This window comes from Microtus oregoni, unplaced genomic scaffold, assembly GCF_018167655.1.
Source record: "Microtus oregoni isolate MIOR12 unplaced genomic scaffold, Mior012 000012F_ref0000307, whole genome shotgun sequence".
Classification (NCBI taxonomy): Eukaryota; Metazoa; Chordata; class Mammalia; order Rodentia; family Cricetidae; genus Microtus; species Microtus oregoni.
This window is the reverse complement of record NW_024543071.1, coordinates 26,956,282-26,983,656: the sequence shown is the minus strand read 5'-3', so window position 1 is coordinate 26,983,656 and position 27,375 is coordinate 26,956,282. Positions and strand designations below refer to the sequence as shown.

At 37.8% G+C, this 27,375-nt stretch overlaps 1 protein-coding gene and 1 pseudogene across 3 annotated transcripts in view; one reads left to right on the top strand and one right to left on the bottom strand.

The window, feature by feature from the left end:
• The window catches only part of Rnls (renalase, FAD dependent amine oxidase), a 272,223-nt gene that overhangs the window by 233,968 nt on the left and 10,880 nt on the right, over positions 1 to 27,375 (bottom strand). The window lies entirely within an intron of this gene.
• Positions 23,923 to 24,722, top strand: LOC121454048 (annotated as a pseudogene).

Below are 27,375 nucleotides of genomic sequence, written 5' to 3'. Positions count from 1 at the left end.
ACAGAAGTTCAGAATGAATGTCCTTTAAATATAGAGTGTGGCATTGCCCTGCAGGCCAACTTCCATGGGCAGCTAGGGCAGAGGAGCTCACCATAAACGTCTTGGTCAGGAAGGTGCCAGAAACTACCTACTGCTCTGCAGACCAGCATCCAACATCCAACATCAAAATTTTATACATAAAATAGTCATATACATGCATAAACACACATACACACACACACACATTTACAATATCAACATACACCATCCAAAGCAAGGATATACAGAGCAAGGTGAGGCTTTCATTCACTCAGATATGAGTCTACAGGAAGTAATCTGCCTTTGGAGATTACCATGACTCCCACAAATACATGAATATGAAAGTAGGCATATAAGGGAAAGTTGTAGCTAAGCCCCTGAATTTGCTGAGTCTTAAATGCTGATTAACTAAGAAAGTTCTATTTAAAAGCCATGACTACAAACAGCTGCAGTTAGTCTTCATAATTAAAATCTGCAAGACTTAAACACCAACAACACAAAAACCCCACAAAACTCCAAACAACTTCATTAACCCCTAAGAAGGGAAAACATTTCTACCATGGTTGGTTTTGGTCACCATTTATCTCTTTAAAAGCAAAACAAAACAATCCCCCCCCCCCCCAAAAAAAAATCCAACCAACAACAACAGCCAAAACTCCTGTAATGCCTGCATTTCGAGATAATTTCATAAGGGTTTAAAGGAAGCAAGACTTAGAGAAAAAAATAACAAAAAATAAATAAATAAAAGCATACATACATTCCTAATAAATCACAGCAGTAGTGAATAGTGATTTCTTATGATTTGTTTACCTAGACAACTCTATATTATTTTGTATTTTCTGTACAAACAGGAATTTTTTTTTTGCTGAGTAGCAACTACCTTCCAGTTAAACAATTCTTACAGCTTGCAAAATACTTCACATATAGTACCCTACAACAACAACATCAAGAATTTGAGGCCTAGATCTATACTAATGAAGAGATAATGAAAAATGTAGAAAATGATAGCATTAACTCTGATGTGGATGGACATTAGAGACTATTACCCCAAATTCATTATCTTTCTAGGCAAAGAACATGACCCAGACATTCAGTGTGAGGGTGCTTCAGCAGTCATTCTGGGTGTTCTCTCAGCAGCCCCACAGGTACTACAGTGCAGACTTGTAAGGAACACACATCTACTCTACTACCACATTGCCTTCAGAATCTAGTGAAGGTAATGCGGTACCTGGAAGCACAGAAATTCTCAGCACAAATAAACTACAAGTTCACCTTTTTAAGTACAAAATTTATTTTTAACAGAGATATATCCAATATTTTCTTAAATCTGGCTGCAGGTTCATGATTTTAGAAACAATGTAATATACTAGAAAATTAACCACTCAAAGTAAGGTGAGAAAATTGAATCTGTATTTACTTTTAAAAAAATCATCAAGACAACTTTTAAGTAAGCAGTTAAGCCCCCAGTGGATACATCTTCAACAAGTTCCTGCACCACCAAAAGCTCAGAGAACATCATATAAGAGGGACAAAGGTAGGAAGGTTATAAGAGCCAGAGGACCAAGACATCTGATGTGAGACTGTGCCTCCTAGGCATTACAAAGAAGCTCTACCCATGGTACCTCAACAATATGACTGTCTAAACAGGATTTTAACAGTAGCAATACCAATATATGTGTTAATGTGGAAGGGGTAATCTCAGGGCTCACCACCTCTAGACAAAGAACTATGGGCAATTAATGATTGTTAGAGGAGAGAATCGATCTTCACCAGGAATGAGGCTACTAACTGGTTATCCAACAACAAATGATCATCTTTGAAGTCCTACATATACAAGAAATACTAAACAGACTCAACAAGTTGCATTTATATATTTATGTGTGTGTGTACCCATAACAATAAAAGAAAAAGAGATTATGAATTTGAGAGGGTATAAGAGGAGCATAGGAAGAGATGAAGGAAGGGTACATGAGGAAGTTGGAGGGAGATAAGGGGCAAATGGAAAGGATGTAACAATATTTGAATCAATTGATATTTTTTAAAAATTAAAATGAGCTAGGCAGTGGCATACACCCTTAATTCCAGCACTCAGGGAGGCAGAGGCAGGTAGATCTCTGCAAGTTTAAGGCCAACCTAATCTATAGAAGTGAGTTCCAGAATAGCCTGGGCAGTTATATTGAGAAACCCTGTCTTGAAAAACAAAAACAAACAAACAAAAATTAAAATAAAACTTTTTCATTTATTTCATTAATAGATCTTTAACAATTTTAGACAAGACATTGCGCTATAACTTTTATAATTATACACTAAAAAGATATATTAAATTAGATGTCACTTTCATCAGAATAATGCCATTATAATTTCAAATATAAAAGGTACTGTGACAAAAATGATTTAAAATAATTATCCAATTTTTAAGATTTAGGCTTTTTTCACAGTTATTGAAATTACTTTGCTGACACATTCTTACTACTAAAGAACGTATTTTTAAAGGCTACGAGGGAGCAACACTAGTGTATGTCATAGTATAAATCTTAACTATTCTGCAAAGATCCACATATTAAATTTGGGTGCCAGCCTTGGCTATTGCTGGGAGGTAGAAGCTTAAGAGGTGGAACCTACTAGAACATAGTTAGGTTAATGAGGGGAGTACCCTTGGAAAGGAAGGGTGTTGAACTCCTGGAATATTCTCTTGTCTCTTCTTACTTCCCAGGCACCAAAAGATACACAACTTTGTCTTACCACTGGCTCCTCGTCCTCGTCATGTCATGATGTTTGCATTTGCCTGAGCTCAAAGTAACAGAGCTATATAAATATATCTGAAACCTGTGAGACTGTGGGCCCAAACAAAAATTTCTTCCTTTAAGTTTATTCCCAAGTAATTTGTCATAGATATGGAAAATTGGCACAATATACCATGCTATCCTGCAAAATTGCAAGATCTCACATTCCCACCAATGATCAATGGCACGTATGTGGTAAGTTAAAACAGAGCTGGTTAGGGAAGCAGTTCTCTTGGTATGCAAGGAAGTGAAATTTTCTAAAAATATGACATCCTTTACCTTGTCCTTAGAAGTATGACTACTGAAGTATTAAACAATCTTGTAAAGACTAAGGCATCCAGGTGACTCCATTTTTACAAAGTATTGCTCCTCAAAAAGTCTGTTGTTAGTATTATTTTAAGTACTTTGAAATACCCCCTTCTAGAATTGCTTTTAATTAATACTGTTTATTATTTTGGATATCTGCAAGCAAATCAAAATCTTCTCCCTTTGGAAGTGGAAAACAATTTCAGTAGGGTGGAAAATATTTGGACCATTCCTGTAATATTAATTGTGCATCTCAAAACACCTGTAACTGATAATCTGAAGAATTTTACAGAGTAGTTTCAAATTCCTAAATCTATTCTTATGTAATCTAAGAAAATCTGGACATGACAGGACTGATACACTCGGGAACTTACAGAAGCTGTGGCTACCTTCAGAAGATCAAGCCAGTTAACACTTAATATGAAGGGTAAAAAGGTTTATGAGCTAATGCCTCTAACTAAGGGACTATTGGAAGGAGTTAGCTCCTAGGGGAGGAAGTGTCAGCTTTCTTTAGGGGTGTGGTCACTGGTAATTGACCATGCTCCACTGGATGGCTTCACAGCCACATGTTATAGGGCTAGTACAACTTTGATTTGGTAGGTATTAAAAAAATGAAGAAGAAGAAGAAGAAGAAGAAGAAGAAGAAGAAGAAGAAGAAGAGGAGGAGGAGGAGGAGGAGGAAGAGGGGAGAGGAGGAGGAAGAGGAAGAGGAAGAAGTTGAAGTTGAGTGTGTGGGACGTGGATCACAGACAAGTAGCAGGAAGAGTGAAGGGTGGATATGATCAAAATACATTATATTTATGTATGAAATTCTTGAGATATTACTAATAATATATTTTTACATTAAAGTATCTTTAGAATTGTGAAATGAATGTAAATTTCCTTTAAAAATCACTCATTTTGATAAACTAGTTATGAATAATAGAAAAACCAAGTCTTTTTATTTTACAGGTATGCCACACATAACTTCTTCATATGTTGTAAGCTTAACTGCTATGTGTGGTAATTTGCTAAAGGAAGGATAATTTGCTATCTCAAATCAAAAATTTAGAGTTTTTGATACCCCAGATTTCTTTGAGTTTAAGATAGGGGCTAATGTAATCCAGTGGTCTTGAGCTGGTTGAGGTTTATCATTCTCTTCCACCTCAGGAGGGGTGGTAAGATTACTGGTCAATGAAGACAGAGTCTGCACTTTCATTTCCTGGACTTCCAGACCTGAATAATCATACAGAAATTATATTAATTATAACACTGTTTGTTCTATTAGCTCAGGCTCATTATTAATTAGCTCTTACTACTTAAATTAACCCATAATTTTGATCCATGTTAAGTCACGTGGCTTGGTACCTTTTCTCAGTGAGGCATTCTCATCTTGCTTCCTCTGTGTCTGGCTGGTAACTGACTCTCTGCATTTCCTCTACCCAAAATTCTTAATCTGGTCACCCCACCTATACTTCTTGCCTGTCTACTGGCAAATCAGCATTTTATTAAACTAATACGAGTGATAAATCTTTGCAGTGTACAAGAACATTATCCCACAGCAGGTCTATGTACCTCTACCACCCCAGTTTAAGCCAAATCCCAGCTGAGGATCAAAGCCAGTGCTGCTGGAATATTAGTCCAGCACTCTGCCCATTAAGCTGCATCCACAGTGAAACATCTGATATAATATGGTGACCATACATTTCTCCTTACTTACAAAGAAGGTAATTGTCTTCAATAGCCTGAAAGAAACATTCTAAAATATTCCAGTTTGCAGCTGTTTTCATATATGGTAAAACTGTTGACTGTGAAGACTGTAGCCTGGATATTTTTATTATGAATGGAGAAAATAATTGAAACTGCATATTTTAGAATTAGATATAAAGCAATGCATAAATTGAATTCTCTAATTTTTTTAAGTTCAGTCTCAAAGTTCAATAGCTGAAAAAAAAAAAACAACCACAACTACACTAGTTAAAGTCTAGAAAGGGACAGTGTTGACAAACACATTGAACTTCTTTTAACTGCCATGTAATCCATTCACTTTGTGTTTATCTTGACAGATCCGGCTGTTCTCCATTATTTGAACCAAGTGTTGAAACATAATGACGTGTACCCTGTATCCTTGAATTCCTATATATCATTTTTATTGATACATAGTTTGTCATGCACACGACTGACAGTATCTGACTCATTCCCCCTTTTTGCTTTTCAACATTTCAGGAGGAGGAGGAGCAGAGAGCCCTTTCTGGATGGCTCTAAGAGCTAGCTAGGGTTGAGAACATATTGTGCTACTTTGCATTAGAAAACCAGGAAGTCAGGGCTGGATGCTTAGGGTTTAAAAGAGGAACATTTCTAATCTCCTTTAGTTTGAGGGAACAATTGGCTTTTAACAGCCAGCTCCATTAGCCTCTAAAGTTAAGCTTCTGGATTCTTGTCAGGCCCAGATCCAGGTCAAATTGACCCTTCAGGCAAAGAGAAATACTTTCGTTGTGCTGTGAACAAATACAGGAGCAAACAAGGATTTCCTGCTTTTAGTGTTCATTTTGGGGGTCTTTAAAGAGAAGGAAGCCGCCCTCACAGTCTGGCATCCCTGCCATGGGTGTGTGAGGTGCACAGGGAGTGAGAGGACTGAAAAAAACAGCACTGTCCACAGCTCACTCCAAGGATACACTGAAGCATCTCCTGGAGGCAGGTGAAAGAGGGAGAGACAGTGTAGCATTTTTCATGTAGGTGCTGTTATGTGCCTATCGAATTCTCTTTCAGAGAATTTCTGCTTAACGACATAGCTTGATTAAAAGTAGAACCCTGTGATTTAGAAATTTCTAGGTATAACAAATGGAGAACTGACGCTCACAACCAAGGATCCTATGTGCTTAGACCTAACGTTTTACAACCAAGTATGAGGCTGAGTGGAAGCATGGGTGTTTGGACCCACACAGAGTTTCAGTGTGGGTCAGCAAAAGAAAGAAGCCCAAGGCACTGAGATCATGCCTGGGAATAACAGCAGAGAATTCCTTTGGATTCACTCAGTACATTTGGAAAGGAACAGTCTTATTTGTCTTTCTTTTATCTACAAAGACATAGTGCAATTCTCCTACTACACATTTGTAATTCTAGACCCGACTTATTTCTGTCAAGATGAAGTGATGCTTGGTAAGACACTAATGACCCCACAATGAGGCCTGTGCATGGAGCAGAAAAGGTTAAATGATTTGCCAAATTCAATTGCTAGGAAGCAAAAGGGCCATTCCAGTCAGTGTGAATTAGTAAAGCATTCAGAAACTATTTTCAGGAGCACTAGACAGTGCTGCTGGAGAGTTTGCAAACCACAAGTGATATCAAAGCTGGGAGGCTGCAGAGCTTCCAGGGGCCTGAGCACTGATAATAGAGGCTAAAATTATTGTTGAAGAGGCATATTTAATTATGAAGGGTCCTGAGAGCAGTGAAGTCCTTGGAAGGCTTCCCTCAGAGTTTTATAAGAAATAAGATAATCAGCATCTTCAAATGTAATCACAAAATACAATAAAAATGCTAAGGCATCTCAAGGGACTTTCAAGTACATTTCCCTAGAATAATATAAGATCACTTCTTGTTGGCCTGGTTGCACAGGCCTCAATATGAGCTACCAGCGATGTTGAGGCAGGAGGATTGCAAGTTCAAGGACAGGTTGGAAACTCTATTTTTTAAAAAAAAAGACGTATGGATGGTGCTCAGTAGTAGAGAACTTGTCTATCATAAGTAATGACCTAGGTTCAATGCCCAGCAAGGAAAAGTAAATAAAACAAAAATATCTATAGGAGCTGTTTTGGAAATGGGTGTTTAAGAAGAAGCAGGCTTCTTTTCACTGACGATAGCATGTGTGTCCCCCACGTCGGAAAGGTTCCCTTTGTTTGCACATGCCAAGCATTCAGCCCTTTTGCTCAGTATTTCCAGTCAAATTCCTCATACTATTTGCTGACTTGGTGATGCACCAGCCTCTTCCTTGAGTCCTACCAATACTTTAGCCTCTCTCCAACCCATTTCTCTTCCCCAGGCCACAGGATTCCAAGTTCTCTTAGTTCCTAGTTGTGAAGCACATCACAAAGATGAAGACCTATGTGTGAGAAAATCCATCTAAAACTTTTTTAAGTTTTTTAATCTATAAGTTCTCAATTTTCTGAAATTTCTTAAATACTACTTCATATTTTTGCCATTCTCACTGTATAATTATAACATAAAAAAATTTTTTTCAATATCTTGGCAAATTTTCATACTCTGAAATGTGTGTGCATTATCAGAAAATTTTTACTTATATTTTCTCCCTCTCTCTTTTCTTTTATCAAAATTTTAGTTTATTAAAAACTAGGTCCTTTTCTAGCCAGTGAAGATCATACGATAAGATGAGGTACGTGCACACATGAAGGACTTACTACACGGACTACACGCTTGTGTTGCTGTCTTAGGTTTCTACTCCTGGGATAAAACACAATAAGCAAAAGCAATTCTGGTAGGAACGTGTTTTATTAACTTACCTATTCCAGGTCACAATCCACTGAGAGAACCAAGGCAGAAACTCAAGGGAGAAATCTGGATACAAAACCAAAGCAAAAGCCCCAAGAGACACAAATCTCCGGCTTGTTCCCCATGACTTTCCACCTGCTTTCTTGGACACCCTAGGACACCTGCCTAGGGAAGGTTCAGCCCACAGTGGACTAGTGTGTCCCCCATCAGCCTTTAATTAAGAAAATTCTCCCAGTCTCGCCCCAGGCCAATTTGGTGGAGCCTTTCTCAGAATTAAGGTTCCCTCTTACTAAATGACTCTAGTCAATATCAGGCTGGAAAAAAAAAAAACTAAACAGAATAGGTGCTAAATACTTTAGAATCAATGGGTTCAAAGGAATAGCCCGATCTAAGAAAAGGGCTTCCACAGTAAGATAGTACTGCAGCAAATGGACATTAAATTCAGACAAGTTGATGAAGGCAGGGGCAGGGGTACCTCTGAGTCATTAAACAGACACCATATAAGACTGTTCCACAGCTTCACGGGAACACCAGTTCTAGGTTTGATACTGCCGGATACAAATGGCAATCAGCTCTCAAGCATTTATTTTGAAATATCAACTGGAACCTTAGCCTTATGTATGTACAAGAGCATCGTCCCCAGGGCCCTACACCCAATATAAATTATGAAAGAAGCCTGGAATTCATTTTTCATCTGAATGCACAAACGAAAGGAAGTTCTGTCCCCTAGAGTAGTGTTATGTCATTTATGAACCCATACTTGTTTATTGTCTCAAGTCCAGCAACACAAAGTGTGCGTTCGTTTTCAGCCGCTTCCTTAGGTTACTGGATGAGGGAGCTACTTAGGACACACAGATGCGCCATTCTTCTGTATATCTAATGAACAATGAGTTTCCAGCACACTCTGGAGTGTTAGTCACCAAACAGATATAATTCTATATTCATTTTAAGAAAGTCATTTATAAATTCAAAGTATTCTACCATTGTTGCCAGTTTGGAGATTTCCCAACAACTGTAAATATTTTTAGCTGTTTTGCTGACTTCTTCACTGAGTTGAATGAGAACGCCTGCTAAAATTTCTGAACAGTTAAAATAAAGCCAGTTCAGTGATGTACGTTGGAAGCAACAAATTGAAAAATGAAGTCCTGCCCTTTATCCTCAGTAGGAATAGACACTGTTTTCTGACCTTCCTATCCAAAACAATGAGTGGGCCAATGAAAACAGCAACACAGAGGAGCTGCTGATAATGATAATAGTTAAAAATAGCCCAAATTACTGACTTTGTGTGAGAAAAATAAACTGTGCAGTCTAATTTATGATTCACAAAATTCTTTCATGTCAGTGATAAATTGGGAATCATCTAGGCAAGAAATGTTGAAAATATTTCTTAATTATATCATGCTTTTATAGAGTGTGTTAAAAAATTCTAGATAATAAGTATAAGAAAACCTAACAACACTACTTTAAAGGCTTCAAGTTCTGAATGAATTGATTTCTTATTAAGAAACAAAAACAATGGTTAGACAAGAGACAGAACCATGTAATGGGAAAAAAAGACGTGCAGAAGCCTACAGTGCACTCAGAGCTGCTGTGCAGCAAACCCTCACTGAGCGAGGTTCCTGACTCATCCACAGTCTGTATTGTGCTGCAAATGAAAGGTTAAGGAGAAGGGAGCATATGCTCTATTCCTTTGACTATTATAAAGCAATGGCCCTAAAAAAAGATAACCCCTTGAAATATTGTCTCGAGAGGTCACATTCTATGTTCAAGTTTTCTCTTATTTTCTTTTAAAATGTTCTCCCTCCTTTCTCACTGCCTTCTGTACTAATGTACTTATGTTACTAGCGTTGGAAGAGAATGTAGATGTGTATTTTCTCTGTTTGTTTTGGCATGTGCTCATTAGGCATGCTACCCTGAACTTCTTTAATTAAAAGAAACCTACCTCTTTAAATATCCTAAGTTAGCAAATTTCTGAAGCATCTACTAACACAGAGTCTAGGAACAGGCTAAGGGAAACGACAGGTAAACGGATTTTTTTAACTTGGTTAAAGTACAGACATTTATAAAACATCTAAATTGTGAAACTTTAAAGTAATTTTGGTTTCCCAATTATAGATAAGATGCATAAAAATAATCTTTTATGAAATAACAGCCCTTCCCCGCAGCTCCAGACAAGGGAAAGAATTATCTCCTTAAAGAGTTTATGCTTGCATAAGTTCTAACAATTTCCCAATGACTTGTTCAGACTTTTGAGTAGGCTATCAATTTTGGCAAAACAAGCAAAACATAACAAAAACGAAGCAAAGCAAACCTATAAAGCAATTAACTGAGAAAGGGAGACAGAGAGGCAGCCACAGAAAGAGAGACTGATTTCCATCATAATGGATACCTACATAAAGGACTCAGAAAAGGTTATTATGTTTAATACTATTATCATAGTCACATGAGAATGAGCTAGTTTCATTAAAAATGTCATTCACCTACATACAAGTAGCAAAGAACTCAGATTGTTTCTATAGATTTAGCTCCCTCTCTCTCTCTCTCCCTCTCTCTCTCTCTCTCTCTCTCTCTCTCTCTGTGTGTGTGTGTGTGTGTGTGTGTGTGTGTAACAATAATAATTGAAGAAAGTGAAGCCAAGAATTTGAAGAGTGGAAGAGGCATGTGAGGTATTGGAGGGAAGATATAGATAGGATAATGATGTAATTATATTGCAATTAAAAATAAAATAGATTTCAAAGAGCATTCCAATGGGATGAACTGCTATATCAGTTTTTTATTACTGCTCTAATTACCACAAACACAGAACCTACAAAAATATAAACTTATCTCAAAATTCTGCAATTCAGAAGTCTGAAGTAGATCATTCTAGAAGAGAATAGCAGTTTCACAGAGCTGTGTGTTTCCTGATACCCTTTGGAAGGACACAGACCTCACCTTATCCAGCTTCCAAAGGCTTTCTCCATTTCCTGCCTGCAGACTCCATTCCCATTTCAAGGCCAGCTGGTAGATCACCATGAATTTTCTCCTGTCATCACATTTCCCTTCTGGATTCTGACTCTCATCCTTCTATTTCCCTTCTTGTAAGATTACATTTGACCACAGGACAATCTTTCCATCTCCTAATCGCTAACAATTATATCTGTAGAGTCCTGTTTGCACTATAACAAAACACAATCCCACGTTCCGGGAATTAGCATGCACACATCTTTGAAGAATGAGTATTCTGACTGGCACATCAGAAATCAAAATATAGAAAATAAAAACTGTTCATTTTGCCTTTTTACCACAATTCTCCTATAGGCGCAAAACCATATTTCAGTATATTTTTGTTTATTCATTCCTTTATTTACTTATTTTTTGGATGAGAAGCAATATAAATACCGATGAAGAGTGTGATGTAACAGCTAAGATATGGCTCATGGATTCACAAGGTCTGGGTTACAAATTCAGTTCTCTCAGCTGTGTGAAACAATCTTCAATTTTCTCATCTTTATATTCTTATAAAGACTAAATTACTCACTATATATGGGATAACTTATGTCTTTTAGCTTTACAGTAGTAAACATTTTATGATGTATATTTGCATCAAACCATCATGTTTTACGTCTTAAAGAACTATGAATACTATTTTCAACCATTGCAGCGCACAACACCTGTCCGCGCTCTGTGCACTACCATACAGTTCGCGAGTTTAGGGCAAGGGGCTGGAGATTAAAACACTGAAAGACACAAAGACACACAGACAGAGAGACAGAGACACGGACCTCTAGTCACTGGTAAGAAGCCCTTTCTTCAACAGCACCACAGAGTCTTATATACCCAACAGTCAGGTGGGCCAACAGGTGAAAACCTTATCCTCTGATCCTCAGGGTAAGGCAACACGTGCTCGTGAAGCTGAGCAGGTAAACAACTTTGACACAGCTTTCAGTAACTCAGACCCAGAGTGACTTTTGCTCCTACTGTGCCCTCACGTGTCTGCTGCTGCCATCTTTCCCTGGTGTCTGGCATGGTGTGAATGGGGGTGGGGAGATCCCCCTGCCTGAAATGTAGTGTTTTTTTTTTTTTTTATTTTTCGAGACAGGGTTTCTCCGTAGCTTTTGGTTCCTGTCCTGGAACTAGCTCTTGTAGACCAGGCTGGCCTCGAACTCACAGAGATCCGCCTGCCTCTGCCTCCCGAGTGCTGGGATTAAAGGCGTGCGCCACCACCGCCCGGCAATGTAGTGTTTTTAACTCATGGAAACATCCCGTTCTACTGGGCATTTTTACCTATGGATTATTATGAAGATGATTTTGTAAGCTGTACTGTTAATTGATAATAATAATAATAATGTTAGCTTACATAGAGTTGTGATGATAAAAACAAATACAAGGAAGTGCTACCCAGTTAGGACCTATAAGTTTCACCTGAGGAGCTGCATAGATCACAGTTCAGGTTAATGACTTAGGAAAACAATTGAGTGCCCAAGAGACAGGCTGGCTCAAATTCTTTTAATATTAATGGTGGGAGATGTGTTCACAGGTTTTGGAGTTAGCTAAAACAAGCTTTGAAAACAACCTAATTTTCCTCTAAAATGTTTTTGTTAAATACCTTTGAGGTGAAAAATCCAAGAAGACAATCCTAAGTCTTAGAAAAGCACATAGCTGAGTGATGAATCTTTAAGGTCAGGGAACAAGAACAAAGCAGCCCAATTATCATTAGTTGATAATTTTGCCTTTCTTGCTAGGATTGGTTGATGACTAAAGGTGATGATTAACTCCTTAGACCCATTTTTGCCCTCAAACCTCTGGTATAAAAACAAATGATAAGTGGGTCTGCTCCCTAAAGATTTAAAGTAGAACTGACTGATTGTTTTTTAGGTATAAAAGTTTAGATTTGTAATTATTTTAATACTCCCTTTAAGATTATCTTTTAAAAAGTAATAAAATGATTAAATCTTTCTTTGTAACCACAAGATGCAGCCTGACAGTGAAAAATGGCTGAGAAAAATATCCCGTGCTTGCTGATACTCTGTTAATCTATAACATACTACTTAGACGTAAATGTGTATGGGGTTTTGGGATGACTCTGTTTTAATCATGTAAGGGAGAAAAAAGCATGGTTTTTTACCTGTATTCATTATAATCATTCACTTGAAAAATAGAATGTAGCCGCATTGTAATTTCTATATTGCCTCAAAAAAATTTGCTGGGGTACAGAAGCTGTAAGTGAAAGAATAAAGAGAACTAGAAGGGAAACATCAAGAATAAAGATAGAGTTATAAGGAAAATGTCAAGAATGAAAGAATTGGGAGACGAACATCAAAGAGTTAGAAGGAGAAGAAAAACATCAAGAGAGACAGAAGATATATTTTTGGATAGAGATAAGAAAATAGAATATAGAACACACAATGAAGATTAGAGAAGAATAAAGAGATAATCAAGAGAATGTGAGTGACATTTCCCTTAACCCCTCAGACAAAAAGTCATAGTGTGTGCCAACTCAGTGGATTCCTTTGGAGCCCTGTGCTGCTGGAGGCTGGCCCCCCAAACAGTGGTATATGCCATTACATGATATTTCAAATGTGGAGTGATACCACCTCAATACTTGATGGTCAATGATGAGAATACATACACATGCACACAAACATACAATATATACTAACAAACATACAAATATACATAAGTACATACACAAACAGACACATACACTCCCCGCCCTGAACACACAATTTGTATGGCTTAAATATCATTCTGTTTTATTTGGTATGTAAAAGAAACTCCATGAAGAAATTTATATATTTAAGTTATTAGACATTGAGCCATTTTATTCAAATATCTATAATTAAAATCACAGCAAAATCAACTCACAATTTATTGAGTTCAATATGTGCAATGTTATGTGTGTACTAGAACACTGGTAACCTGACAGATTACTTCTTTGGGGGAGGAATTAGTATGAATATAAATAGAACCTTGATCTATCAGATTTTTAAAAATAATATTTGTCCAGCTAAAATTCCTCCTAGCAACAATCTATATAGACAAACCATTAACTAATTGTGTTTATGTTTCTTAAGCAATGGAGTTTATTCTGACAATTTGACTACTAAGAATTGCATTAGTAAACTGCCTATTCATTTGCTATATCTTGTTTGGCAAACAAGGCATGACAAACAGCAATCTAAACGGAAACTAGAACCCTGGGATGCACCTGCAATCTTTGCAGAGAACCACTGCAAAATGTCTTAGGCCTGAAGTACTCGCCTTCACAAGAACATACACATGGTGCCACCTGCTGTTTAGCAGTGTGTACTGCAGTCTAAGAGTACTGAGTCCCGTTGGCCTCAGAAGGCTGAACAAAGTATTGCCATGTTTATGCTAGCCACCCCTGAGCCAATGGATACTGCAAAAAAAAAAAAGCAAAACAATTTTAATAACCTAATAATAATTTCTAATTATCACTCTACGAAGTACTCATAGCAATGACAAGGCATACTCTATGAGCAAATTGTCTACTAAAGAAACAAATGCTGTATCAGGAAGATGTTGTATGTTTCATGCTGAATTTACCATGTTTTAGTTATTATTATGAATTTCAAAACACTCTGTATTTCTCAGTGATAATTCTATGTGATGGCGTACAGGAACCTAGTTTCCTAAGTACACTGAGTGTATCCTCTTTATGTATTCTAAGGAATAGTACACATGTCTCTTCTAAAAATGCCTGACACCCAGATGGCTACAATGACTTAGAGGTAGGAGCCATGTTTTATTCAGTTTCGTCCCTCCTGCGACTGGAAAGAGATACCAGAGCAAGAAAAGGTTGAGTAAATATAAACACATTCATGAGTGGTTAAGCCTAGCACAGAATTTTAGAAATACATAAAGAATGAATGTCACATCTCAAAAAATTAGCATTTAATTCTTGTTTAATTTACATAGAAATTAGATATATTGCACATATATAATATGCACATATATACATATTCAAGACTAGGGTTCAGTTTCACCTCATATCACCAACCAAAAATGGGCACTCAGAGCATTGCTGATTTTAATTATCAATCACAAGAACCACAAGAATGAAAGTAGGGCTTGGTATAAAGCATTCCACTTAAAACCATGTAAGCAGTAAACCAAAAAACACCTTAGACTTGAGCGCCACAAACAGTGCTTATTCGCTTCTTGGTTCTTTTATTTATTCATTCAAATATTTAAAACATCTAAAGCAGTGGTTTTCAACATGTGGCTGTGACCCATTTGGAGGTTGCATATGAGATGTCCTGCAATCAGATATTTACATTATGATTCATAACAGTAGCAAAATTACAGTTATGAAGTAGCAACAAAATAATTTTACTGTTGTGGATCACCACAACATGAGGAATTGTATGAAAGGTCACAGCATTAGGAAGTTTGAGAACCAATGATATGTAGGCTAGAGAGAAAAAAAGAACTGATGACATAGTCTCACAATGAGCTCAAGAAACTCACCAATGGCTCTGGTGCTGCCCAGTTTTCCAATTTCCACTCTGCTGTCAACAAGCCTTCAATATCTGCAGCCCCTCTTCAAGCCCAGTTAATGACTTTGGAAAGCAAATCCATCAGTACAAGTCCACAGGTCCAGGTCTCCTCCACCTGTGCTCTTGAGCTCCTCTCTGCCTCATGGTACCTAGCTGCCAACAGAGTCCCATTCTGCTTCCTCAAGACCAGGTTGCATGTGACTCGTCTGGCTTGCTTCTATATAATCTGTTTCTTTCTTTTAATAGATTGTCTCCATTGGTACACAAGTACAATGCACCCATCTTAAAGAGGCAATAAAACCAATCCTTCTGCACTTGCTAATTACAAGTCCAATTCTTTGCCCCATCTTTCACAGAAAAAGGCCTCTCAAGAGTCATCTCTAACCTGTCATTCTTGGTAGGACTGGGTCTCTCACACAGAACAATGCTCGATTCTCACAGGTAAAAAGTGTCTTTTTTATAATAAAGCATTCATATCTATTCTGTTTGTATTAATAAGAGGATTATGTCAGTGACAGAATTTTATAACAGGGCATTAGAGAAATGTCTAATAATTAGGATATATTTGATTTGATCATTCCATAACATATACATATATTAAAGTATATGACATATATTTTAGACATATAGACAAATGAGAGCTTGACAACTAAAAATAAACTAGCTTTTTAATTGCTTTATGGAAAGCACTTTTTAAAGTTTAATTTTCATACAACAAGATAAATGCTCCTCAAATCGAAGTGAGATCATATCATTCCTCGCCTGATGCAGAACAAAACCAGGTCTTTGTCACTGTCTACAAACCCCTCGCTCATTAGACCCCTGCTTCCTCTCTGCTTTCATTTCCCACTCTTTACAGACTGGACGTAGGCCTCAGTGGTCATTTCTTGGTGCTTACCTACTTCTAGCTCCTTGATTTGGAAAGTCTCGCAGGTCACAGCTCCTCCACCTTCCCACAGCACTGCTTAGGTGGAAGACAAAACCACCCCTGGTCTGGTGTTTTTCATGGACCCTGATTTGCTTTTTTTTCCTTTAGCATTCACCATCTTTACACACAGATCTCTAACTGTTTCTCCTCCCACCGTTATCAAATAATACGGAATATTATCTCATCTATCAGTATTATCTCACAGACATCCAATAGTTTTCAGCACACTTGAATAAAAATTTCTTCAGTTTTTGTTAACTTCACAGCTATACTTAAAGTTGCTAGCACACAGAAAATGTTTAATGTAATTTTTATAGTAAAAATGAATTTAACATTTAAATAAAAGTAAAGCTGTATCAATAACCATTATTAAAAATAAAACAGGATTTTAATTCATTTTCCTTGAGTAAAATTTTATATGTGCTTGGCAAACAGAATTATAAATTTTTAAGAAAGAAATTAACAACTCACAGAAATTAAGTAAACTCTGCTTCGAATACAGTGATTTTCTTTGGCTACTTCATAGCAAATTTAGAAGAGATCAGTATTAGAAAGGCTTTATCAAACCAACTGTGACTTGTATAGCAGTTAAAATTACAGAACTGTTCCTTTCTGGGTGTTCAAATTATTTTATAATGTATCTTTAAAAATTTTCTAAAAGTAAACATCAAGTCAGAATGGAAATATGTTAAGCTCAGGAAATGGCACAAAACTTCTCAAATCACATTTTGTTATGAAAAACAGAAATAAACTTAGGCAAGAGCTCATTCAGTTAAAAATGCTGTGATTTCTCCTTTCCTTTATTATCCTGTCTCTTTTAAGCCTAATGCTTAAAATTCCATAATTTAAGTTAGTAATTACAGCAATACTTTTTAATTTTGAATTCAGCACATTTTATATGAATCGTCAGAAACTTGTGCAAGTGAGCCAACATCCTAGCTCCCAAATGTGTTCTATCTTTAAAATGTCTTTGTCAGTTCAGATAGGAAGAATGCTTAATGTGATTCCATGACTCAGCTGGTGGCAATGGTGCAGTTCAGAGAATTCTAGATCTCCTTTCTTTCTTCTCACATTTCCTCTAGTTTGATGTCTTTTCTAAAGACTTTCAGCTATAAAAGAACTCTGAATGGAAAATAGTCCTGAGTTCTGAGGGGAGTGCACAGCAAGGCAGCACTATGGTCTTTTCTTCAGTTAGGCAGTAGCCAGATAGGCTAGTGAAAAATAGCTTATACTATTAAGAGTATGGGTATTGAGAATAAAGACATGGCTGGACAGTGGTGGCGTATGCCTTTAATCCCAGCACTCAGAAGACGGAGGCAGGAGGATCTCTGTGAGTTCGAGAGCAGCCTGATCTACAAGAGCTAGTTCCAGGACAGCTAGGGCTCTTACACAGAGAAACCCTGTCTCAAAAAAACAAAAGAAAACAAATAAAAGAGAATGAAGATGTGAAAGTATGTATCACAGATGCATCCATTTCAAGCAAGGGACATCCTCATATATCAGTGCTGGATAAAAAGGGACAGAGGTGAACTGATAAAATTACTAAGGTTTGGAGCAAATTTGGAAGCCATAATTAAACTTGAAACTGTTCAAGAGCTATGTTAACTTACCCTCTCTGGGTCTCTCTGTCCTCTTTTGTAAACTAAAGAAATATTTCTTATTAGTTGGTATGAAAAGTGGCACAATGTACACAAATGCTAACTTCATATTTACAAAATGATGTTGGAACCATCATAACCTTCCAGCTACTCTCAGAGGGGAACTTCTGTAGGAAATCTCCCTGTGTTTGGCTGGGACCATGGACGGGACATAAGTATAAGTAATGGTGTGCTGGGTCACCTGGGACTCCAAAATGAGGACAGTATTACTCTGTGGTTGTGACCACATATCTGATGAGAAGTGAGCCTGAGAGAAAGGACCTACATTTGCTTATGCTTTGAGTGTATACTCCATTATGGTTGGGGAGACATGATGACAGAGGCCCCATGGCTGCCATTAGAGTATAGAGAGAGATTCAAATCTTTATATCTCAGTAAAAATAGGAAAAGAGAACAGACTAGAAAAAGATCTTTGTGTGCAGGACACATGCTCCAGAGAAACTCTATCTCCTACAGGTGTGACCAGCTACCCAATTACTTCACCAGCTGAGGACCCCATATCAAATGCACATGTTTTCTAGAGACATGTCACATTCAAACCATGTTCAACCAGAGCAAGGGTCACCTCTTCTGTGTTTGAAGAGAGGAAAGGCTTAACTTGGGTTGTTGCTTAGCATGTAGAGATAGAAGATTAAGGAGAAATGCATCCAAATCTGTTGTTCTGCAAATACTGTACTTTTAAAGACAAGTAGATGAGGTGAATACAAAAGGTAAATATCAAGTAGAACTACTGATTAATGCTGGCTTCTTCTCAATTGAGATCTCAGTTCAGAAGATTGTAGGTAGATAAGCACAATCATTTGCATCCACAGAAAAACTGAATTACTTCTCCTATAGAGACCTTCAAGCTAAAATAACAACGAAACCTGTTTCTGGGTCAACAAAAGAGCTGTTTCCTGTTCTTTGAGTCAAAATCTTTGTAGCACAATGTCAACGACGAATCAAACATTTGAATTATTTTAGGTTAAACAATTTGATCTGATTTGTTCATTCCATAATGGAAAGATATGGAAGTTCTAAAAAAGGAGGTTCAATATACTCAATAGGGCAATGTTTTATAATAATCCAAAGTGAATGCTTAGTAGCTCTTTCCACCAAATTGAAACATTCACTTCTGGTGGGAAGCAGGAAGCTCATAAAGATAAGGAAGCTAAATAAACTTAGAAGGCCCAGGAAGGTCAGAAAATCACAAGATTTACAAGGCTGCCCCCCCCCCACACACAGTTATAAGTGCAGTTAACAATGGCAAGGTGAAGACTCTCCTAGAACTGCCTACAAGCTGGATAGAGAGCTCCGGGAATATAGCAGTGAGAGTTATCACCCGTGCTGGAGTAGGTGTTTGGATGATGCAGATGATTTCAGTCACCCATGCTCAAGTAAATCAATCCAGGAAAGTCCTTAGCTCACCAAGCTGTTTGGGGATATTTATTTATTTGATAAGTTGTCTCTGTCCATCTTCAGAAAACACACAGTTCATCTCTTTCTAGGCAAGAGTCACACAACAGCACCGGGACACCAAGGTCACAGACTTTGCAGTGTAGCTTACTGATATTTTAAGCATCAGTTTAAAATGAACATGTGCTAAGGTTAAAAGTCCTTTCATTAAGTTCTACGAGTGCTTTTTTTCTTCCAATCCAATTAAGTAATTACCATGCAATGTGCCTAACCAAGTTTTCAAAGATAGATTCAGTATTCCTGATGAACTAAGATCCCTGCTTTTTTCAACCAATGTTAAGATTCAAACATCATCACGCACTCCTCCAAATCCACATCTACTTTTATCTCCTGAAATTCCCACTACAAAGCTTCTCCTGCCAAGATAATCTATTTTCAGTTCCCCATATTTAAAACGCATGTCTATTTCTAACTTTCTTTTCACTAAGAACTAGTCCTCTCTAAAGCAGCCTCCCTCTTTTATTAAATGCTCTTCAAGTTGCAATTCCTAGTTCTCTTTCGTTTGTTTATCGTTAGATAGAGACTGATGGGTTATAGCTCTACGGCCACGAGGAATCCCAGGAAAACAGGAAGAGGAAAGACACAGCAAGCAACTAGTTTTATGTTCTTTAAATTCTACCAGTTACGGTGTAGCACAATTAATAAAAACCCAGAGACAAATATTGGGGTTCAACCTGAATGTCAGAAAAGCAAAACAGTCAGTCACTGGTTCTTACCTCTACCTCGGTCTGAAGTGGTGATTTTTGCCTCCAAGAATCCTCAGAATGAGACAGATTGTGTCTGAGAACCATCTGCTTTCGTCTTACATTCCTCCTTAGCGCTGGGATTAAAGGAGCGCATGACTACCTCCTGATTTCTATAGCAAACTAGTGTGGCCACTGGGATTAAGGGTGTGTGTCACCACTGCCTGATCTGTAAGGCTGACCAATGGGGCTGTTTTACTCTCTGATCTTCAAGCAAGCTTTATTTATTAAAATACAAATGAAATATCAGTATATTAGGTACACATTACACAGTGGATTTAGTCATTAATAAATCACAATAAGTTATATATTAAAAAGATTATACAGAGAAAACCAGGATAACACGCAATTCAAGAAAACAACTTGGGAGTGGGGAAAAATTTTTGTTGGGGAATTGGCCTGAATTGAGTTTGGGGGACAAATAGGAACCTAAAGTAAGGTAGAGGTGATCAATAAGCCAACTTTTTTATAGGATCATGATTGTTACTAAATTGTGATAAAGATAGTCTAGGCAAAATCCTTGCCTTCAGACAAGTGAAATTATCTGAGTGGGGTATGATGGCAATGCTATTATAACAGCCATTTAGGAGGCTGAAATAAGTAGACTGCTTGAGTTTATGAGTCTTAGACAAGCCTGGGCAACACACTGACTGCATCACAAAAATAAAATAAAACCAAATAGCTTAATCCAACAATATTTAACCCTATTATCCTTCTGGCTAACAGTCTTGAGACAAGAAGCGATAATGAGCTCACATTTGAAGCTAAGAAGTCACCAGGAAAAGATGCTAGTCAGCTGTTTACAATGAGTTCTGGAAATGAAGAATGACCAGCTAGAACTGGCCTTACTACTCTTGAGTTCTACTGGCCAGTGAAGACCAGAAAACCCAAAGGGATGTGAAAGCTCAGTCTTCCAGGGGATACTGTGTTAGTGGAATGAAATTCTATTTTACAAATCCTGCAAATGGGAAAGGACAGTATCTCCCGCCTTGGAAAAGAATGACTAAGAAACAACTCCTGGGAGGAAGCTTCCAGATGGAGAGATCAAGTCTTCATTTTTGACCTGGTATTTGTTGAACTATAGAGTCCTCAGGGCTTTGGCAAAGTTCTGGTTGTAGCACACCCAGGATAGAAGACAGGGCTGTTCATAGCAACTGATAGGGCCATGTGAACTTAAGCACTGTTCACTGTATCAAGACAACAAATTACTCATGGTCTCTAAGTAGACTGCCAATAAGCAAGGCAAGGGATATGAATAACAATGGTGTCAAAACCATGTCCTTACAACAGTAGCCAAGAATAAATAGATATTCAAAGAGATATGAAGAGCTATTTCAATCAATAACAGGGGACTTAGCTCTATTGCAAGCCCATGACATCACAGGCAGCTCTAAGAGAAATTAGAGGTAGACAGCATGAACTCTAAATTTTCACTAAACTTTTGATGGGGGAAGCTTTGTTAACCAATCATCTTTAAGAGGTGGAACCTAGTTAAGGTGTGGCTTCCTGGAGTCCAAGAGAAAACTGGGCATGGAACAGGTAGTCTCTCTGTGTGTAGTACTCCTGCAACACAGCTGAGTTTGGACTTCCCATTCCTGTTTGGTGTGTTTCCCCTTATAATAAATAAAAATATCATTGTTTTATCCTTTAGCTAGCCTGGTTATTTCCTGTATTTAGCTAATTTTTATAGTTGGCACCAGGACTGTGGGACTAGAGTCTCCAGACGCTCTAACCAGTCATGGTCAGGCTCCATGCCATTGATTCTGGATAGAGAATTCCCAGACCTGAGTAGCCGCTACCGGCTGACTTCTGGGTCCAAGACTGGCAGAGAGACGTGGAAGACTGAGGCGGAAAAGGCCGAGGAGGTCATGCCCAGCACCGTCAACATGGGCAAGGAGCTCGTGCCCAGTGTCACAAAGGCCACCAGGGGTAAAGCACCCTTTGTACTGAGCAAAAGGTGCCTGCCTTCCTCCGCTGACTGTCTCATGTGGCTGCCTAACAGTCAGGGACCTCTGCGGAGCACACAATCTGTGATTTACACTAAATAACTGTTTTTAATTTAAGCATATCTTTCAGTATTTGACATTAAATTCAGATTTAAACCAGCCACGTGACTACAAGTGCACGGCGACACCTTCTGGCAGGTAACAGTTATTGCACCTGCTCCAGCTAACTCAACCATAGGTAAGATATAAAAAACAAAAATATAAATTATAAATTGATAATTTAAAAGGACAAGATGATGGACAAATTAACCATCCAGGGTATCAATAGCCTTTTCACTTATACCATGTACGAGGTTATGCAAGACATATAATTTGAATTGTCCTTTTAATTGATCTGTGTCATTCTGTATAGACTATATTATTTCTAAAAGTACCTCATTCTTGGTCTTATTATCAAACTATGTTTTTAAGGAGAAAATATGGAGGACAAAACTAATCCCCAGAATCAAATATTCAAATCTCTGGAGAAGGATACAAACAATTTGACTAACAAGACCCATAGTGTGATATCAGACTTCAGGATGTCTGGAGAACAGACTGTAAGATGTTCTGCACAATGGGACCAAGACTCCATAAGGGCAATGAGTCTTGCTGCTTAGAATCCACAAGTCTTATTCACTAGTCTCAGTGCAAATTCCCCGCATCACACTACCTGTAAGAGTTAGCCAATAAGAGGCTAGAACTAACAGGCCAGGCAGTGTTTAAATGAATATAGTTTCTGTGTAATTATTCCAGGGCTAAGCAGAGCTGGGCGGGATAAAAAGCAGGCCTGCTCCCCCTTTCACTACAGGGGGAGATAATAGGAGAAGCTTGAGTTACAATCACCAAGTGGCTATAAAGAAAACAACAAAGATATAAACAAAGGGGCAAACAAAGAGAACAGAATATATATGCAGAGGAAAGAAGTGTATATGGGACCTAACACATGGCAAGTGAGGAATCTCAGCTCAGAGGGAAAACAATCTCACATTAAATGAGCAGTGCCAATATAATTGGCAAGTATTCTAGGGGAAAACATAGTCTGTGGCCTGTCTTATGCCTTATACAATAAACACACTGTGGTGGTTTGAATGGGTATGGCCCCTATGTATTTGAGTGTTTGGTCCCTAGGGAGTGGTACACTTGGAGGTTTGGCCTTGCTGGAATAGGTGTGTCCTTGTTGGAGGAAGAACTTTACTGTGGGGGCAGGCTTTGAGGTCTATTACGCTCACATTACACCCAGTGTTGTTCAGTCCCCTTATGCTGGATCAAGATGTAGAACTCTTAGTTCCTTCTCCAGCACCATGTGTGCCAGCAAGCCACCATGTTGCCTGCAAAGACAACAGTGGTCTAAACCTCTGAAACTATAAGCTAGACCCAATTAAATGTTTTTCTTTATAAGATTTGCCATGGTCATGGTGTCTCTTCAGCAATAAAACCCTAACTAAGACACACATATTTAAATATTAAGCATAAATAATTAAATTAAGGATATGTATTTGACCTGGGAGAGTGGCTTGTCATTACAAAGTCAGGAGTCCATTAGATATTAAAGATAAAAGCATACCTGACTAAATAAAAACCTTAAGAAATTATAATGACAACTGACATAAACAAAAATAAAAGACAAATGACAACAGTCTCCTAAATATTTGTAATACCACATGACAAACATCAGTACCCTCATGTGCAAAATGTTCTCAAAGAACAGAGCCTGAGAAACAAAGCACAGGAAATGACCAGGTTATTCATAGAGGAGGGAATATAATGGCAAATATGTTTATGAATAAAAGTCTGAATTTTACTTTAGCTAAAGGACACTGCAAATTAAAACCAGAGTTATATACCTTTTTATTACTTTGACAGGAATTTTAAAAGAGTAAAATGAAATGAAAAATAGTGCTGATATATGTACAAAAACATTATCCAACATTAAGAAGATTATCTGCAAACATATGCCAAAGCCTATTAAGACACACAGGCACGTCTATGTTCTGAGGAGCAAATGGTAGTTTTCTCCACCTGGCTTCTTTCACACTGAGGTGCATGCTTCCACCTCATGGAAGACTCGATGGACATGGACATGAGCCCTCTTAGGCCTCAGATCTACCTTTTTGGTTGGGAACTAAAGGCTGACAAAGATCACCACTTTATAGTGGATAATAATGAAGATGAACACCAATTATCACTAAGAATTATCAGCTTGGGGGCAGGGACAAAAGACGAATTATAGATCATAGAAAGCAGGCACAATTACAGTAACACTGGCAACTTTGAAAATGTCTGTTCAATGCAGTTTCCCCTGGGGATTTGAGATTACACTACCTGAGGTCTTAAGTGTGGTTCAGGGCATGTGTTTACTAATGGGGAGCACCTAGCAGCTGGAGAGGAAGTTGCAGAGTCAGAAGATAAAGATGAGGAGGACATAAAAATCATGTCTGGAAACCCATCTGCTCCTGGAGGTGGTAACAAGGTTCCACAGAAAAAACTAAAACTTATCAAAGACAAAGAAGATGATGATGATGATAATGATGAAAACAGAAGAAAAAGTTCTAGTGAACAAATCTGTACAAAATACCCCAGCCAAAAATGCACATAAATCAAACCAAAATGGAAAAAGACAAAACCATCAACACTAAGATCAAGGATAAAGAGTCCTTAAAAAGACAGGAAAAAAATCCAAAAACGCCAGAAGGACCTAGCTCTGTAGAATGCATTAAGGCAGAAATGCAAGCAAGTATAGAAAGAGAGCATGAACACTCATGGGCACTACTGGTAAATTTAGCCAAAAGATGGGGAAAGAGGAAAAGGAGAAAGAAATATAGTCTATACTTAAGTACCATCAACAATCCAGAGTGAAGTCTTACTAGTTTCGCTTAATTGCCTTTCTTGATTAACCACCCAAACCACCCACAACAATCCAGAGTGAAGTCTTACTAGTTTCGCTTAATTGCCTTTCTTGATTAACCACCCAAACCACCCAGTCCCTGGCACGCCACAAATTTCTTGTTTTCAAAGCATTTTCTTTCACTCTATTGATTCTATTGATGCAGAGAACTTTACCGCTTTCTACTATTCGTGCATATGTTTTATGTCTTTGGTCATGTTTTAATATCTTCATATCCTTCTAAATAAATTTTCAAGCGAACAAAAAAAAACAAAACAAACAACCAAAAAACAACAACAAAAACAAAAAAATCAAAAACCAAAACAAAAGAAACATGGCTACATTGACCTACAAATTACACTCTGGGACTACTTATCACACAGTATACTATGAAAAGCACAAGGACATAAGCATCTGTAAACAAGTATGTTTACTGATAGCTTTTTCTATGGGAAGAGCTGGTAATCACATTAATGTCTATCAGTAAACAACAGGGAAAAAATCTAAGGCATGGAATTTCCAAACTATGAAAAAGTATATGCACTTGGAATTAAATAGAGTATTTTTGGGAAGGAGTGTTGAGTAATGGTCCACTCTCAGAATGCTGTTAGAGATAATGACTAGTGTGGTGAGCAGGTATAAGGATTTAGCTAAGGAGCCACACATTCAGTCCAGAGGGAAGGAAATACACTTCAATCTACTTGAATACTGAAAACATTGCAATAGAAAGAATATAGGAATTATAAAAAAATGTTTATTCGATGACCAGATGTGCAACTCACAACTTAGAAAAATAAGAAATATGAAAAACAGCACAACTCTGCCCCAATAGCCAGTACCAGAGTAATAGGTTCCAGTATGAGCTAAGTGGATACAACATCAAAGGGTTCAAAGACTCAAGTCCAATAGGACAAGAATAAACTCATGAATTTCAAAATGAATGAGAAAAGTTAAATAAGAGGACAAACTCAATAGAGAATATGGTAAAACGGGACAATAAAGATAAAATTAAAAGAAAGAACAAACAGGCCTGTGAGGTCTCTGAATCAGCATTAGATGATTGTAGTGAGTGAGCAGAACCCTACCCATGGGCTCACAGTTGGAACTCTTGATTCCTGGTCAGTGGGACTGTTAGAAAGGGATTAGGAGGTTGTTCTTGTTGAAGGAGGTGTGCAATGGGGCTGGGCTTTGATGTTCCAAAAGACTCACATCATTTCCAGCATGCTTTCTCCCTATCTCCTACTCGCAGATCAAGACATGAGCTCTCAGCTGTTTCTTCCACTATGCCTTTGCTTTGCCATCAGAGATACTAACACTCCAAAATTCTAAGCCAAATTTAGTTGTCTTGGCATTGGCGGTTTGTAACAGCAAAACAAAAATAAATAAGACATAAGTTGGTACTAGAGTGTGGGCTATGGCTACGACAGACCTGATCATGTGGCATTTTGGAGGAATGTGGAAGATTTTAGGATTTGGGGCTAGAAAAACAGTTAAGCTTAATGGACCATCCTAGTAGAATCATAAAAGACAGCAGTGCTTAAAGCAACATGGATTGGAAGCCCAGCTGAAGAGGTTTAGGATGGGATCAGTATTAGTAACCTGGCTAGAGATTATTCTCATTATATTTTGGCCCAAACTGTGGCTGTTTTTTTTTTTTCCTTACCCTAATGATTTGTTCAAGACTAACCCAAAATGTAATGAGCTAATTATTTTATGGAAAAATATTTAAAGACAAACTTATATCAACCCTGAGATGTGGTTATTAGTAATCATTCTCATGTGGGTATAAGAAATAAAAGTGTATAGTCTGAAGCATAAAAGAGAACCAGGAAATATAATTTTAGAGCTGAAGCTTGTGTTGAAAAAGATAAAGAGATTAAGGGGAGGTCTGATACTGAAATAAAGAAAGTGTCCCCTCAGAGCAAGACCCCATTCAGCTAAGCTTCAGCCTGCAATAGGAAAAGGCCCAAGGGATTTTCTGCTCCTAAAAATCAACCACAATCCAAAACTGTTGCAAATGTGATCAAGGAGGGCAGGGTTCATCACAAATTGACAGCTAAACCTGGCAGTGTCATCCACGTGATGCTGGCTTGAGGAAGCACTAATAAAGAGGGGTTGTGGAATCTTCCTCCATAGTTACTGAGGTCAGGGGAGTATCAGGGTAGTCTCCACATGGAGGCCCTTGGAGGCATCTGCGTGAAGCTGTGAAAGTGAAACCCGGAATGCATTGGAGATGTCAAAAGGTTGCAAATGCCAAAGTCATGGATTTATGGCAAGAAGTGCTACAGACAGCGATGTACTCAGTCCAAGAGAGAATGATCTTGTAGGCAGGAAAACTGAACAGTAGAGCTATAAGGAATTGGAATTTTCCCTGCTGTGTTTTGATCTTGCTTTGTTCAAGTATTTCCCATGTCTTTTCGTAATGTATTGTATGTTGGCATTATATGTTGGAAATATGTAATGGACTTTCATATTTTATAGTAGATTACACTAGAGTGATTTCTTGAGTTTCAAAAAAGACTTAGAACTTTGAACTTTTAAACAGTGTTGAGACTGAACGACTACAGGGACTTTTGAAGTTTGACTAAACGCATTTTACTAGGATATAACCACAACTTGCAGGAG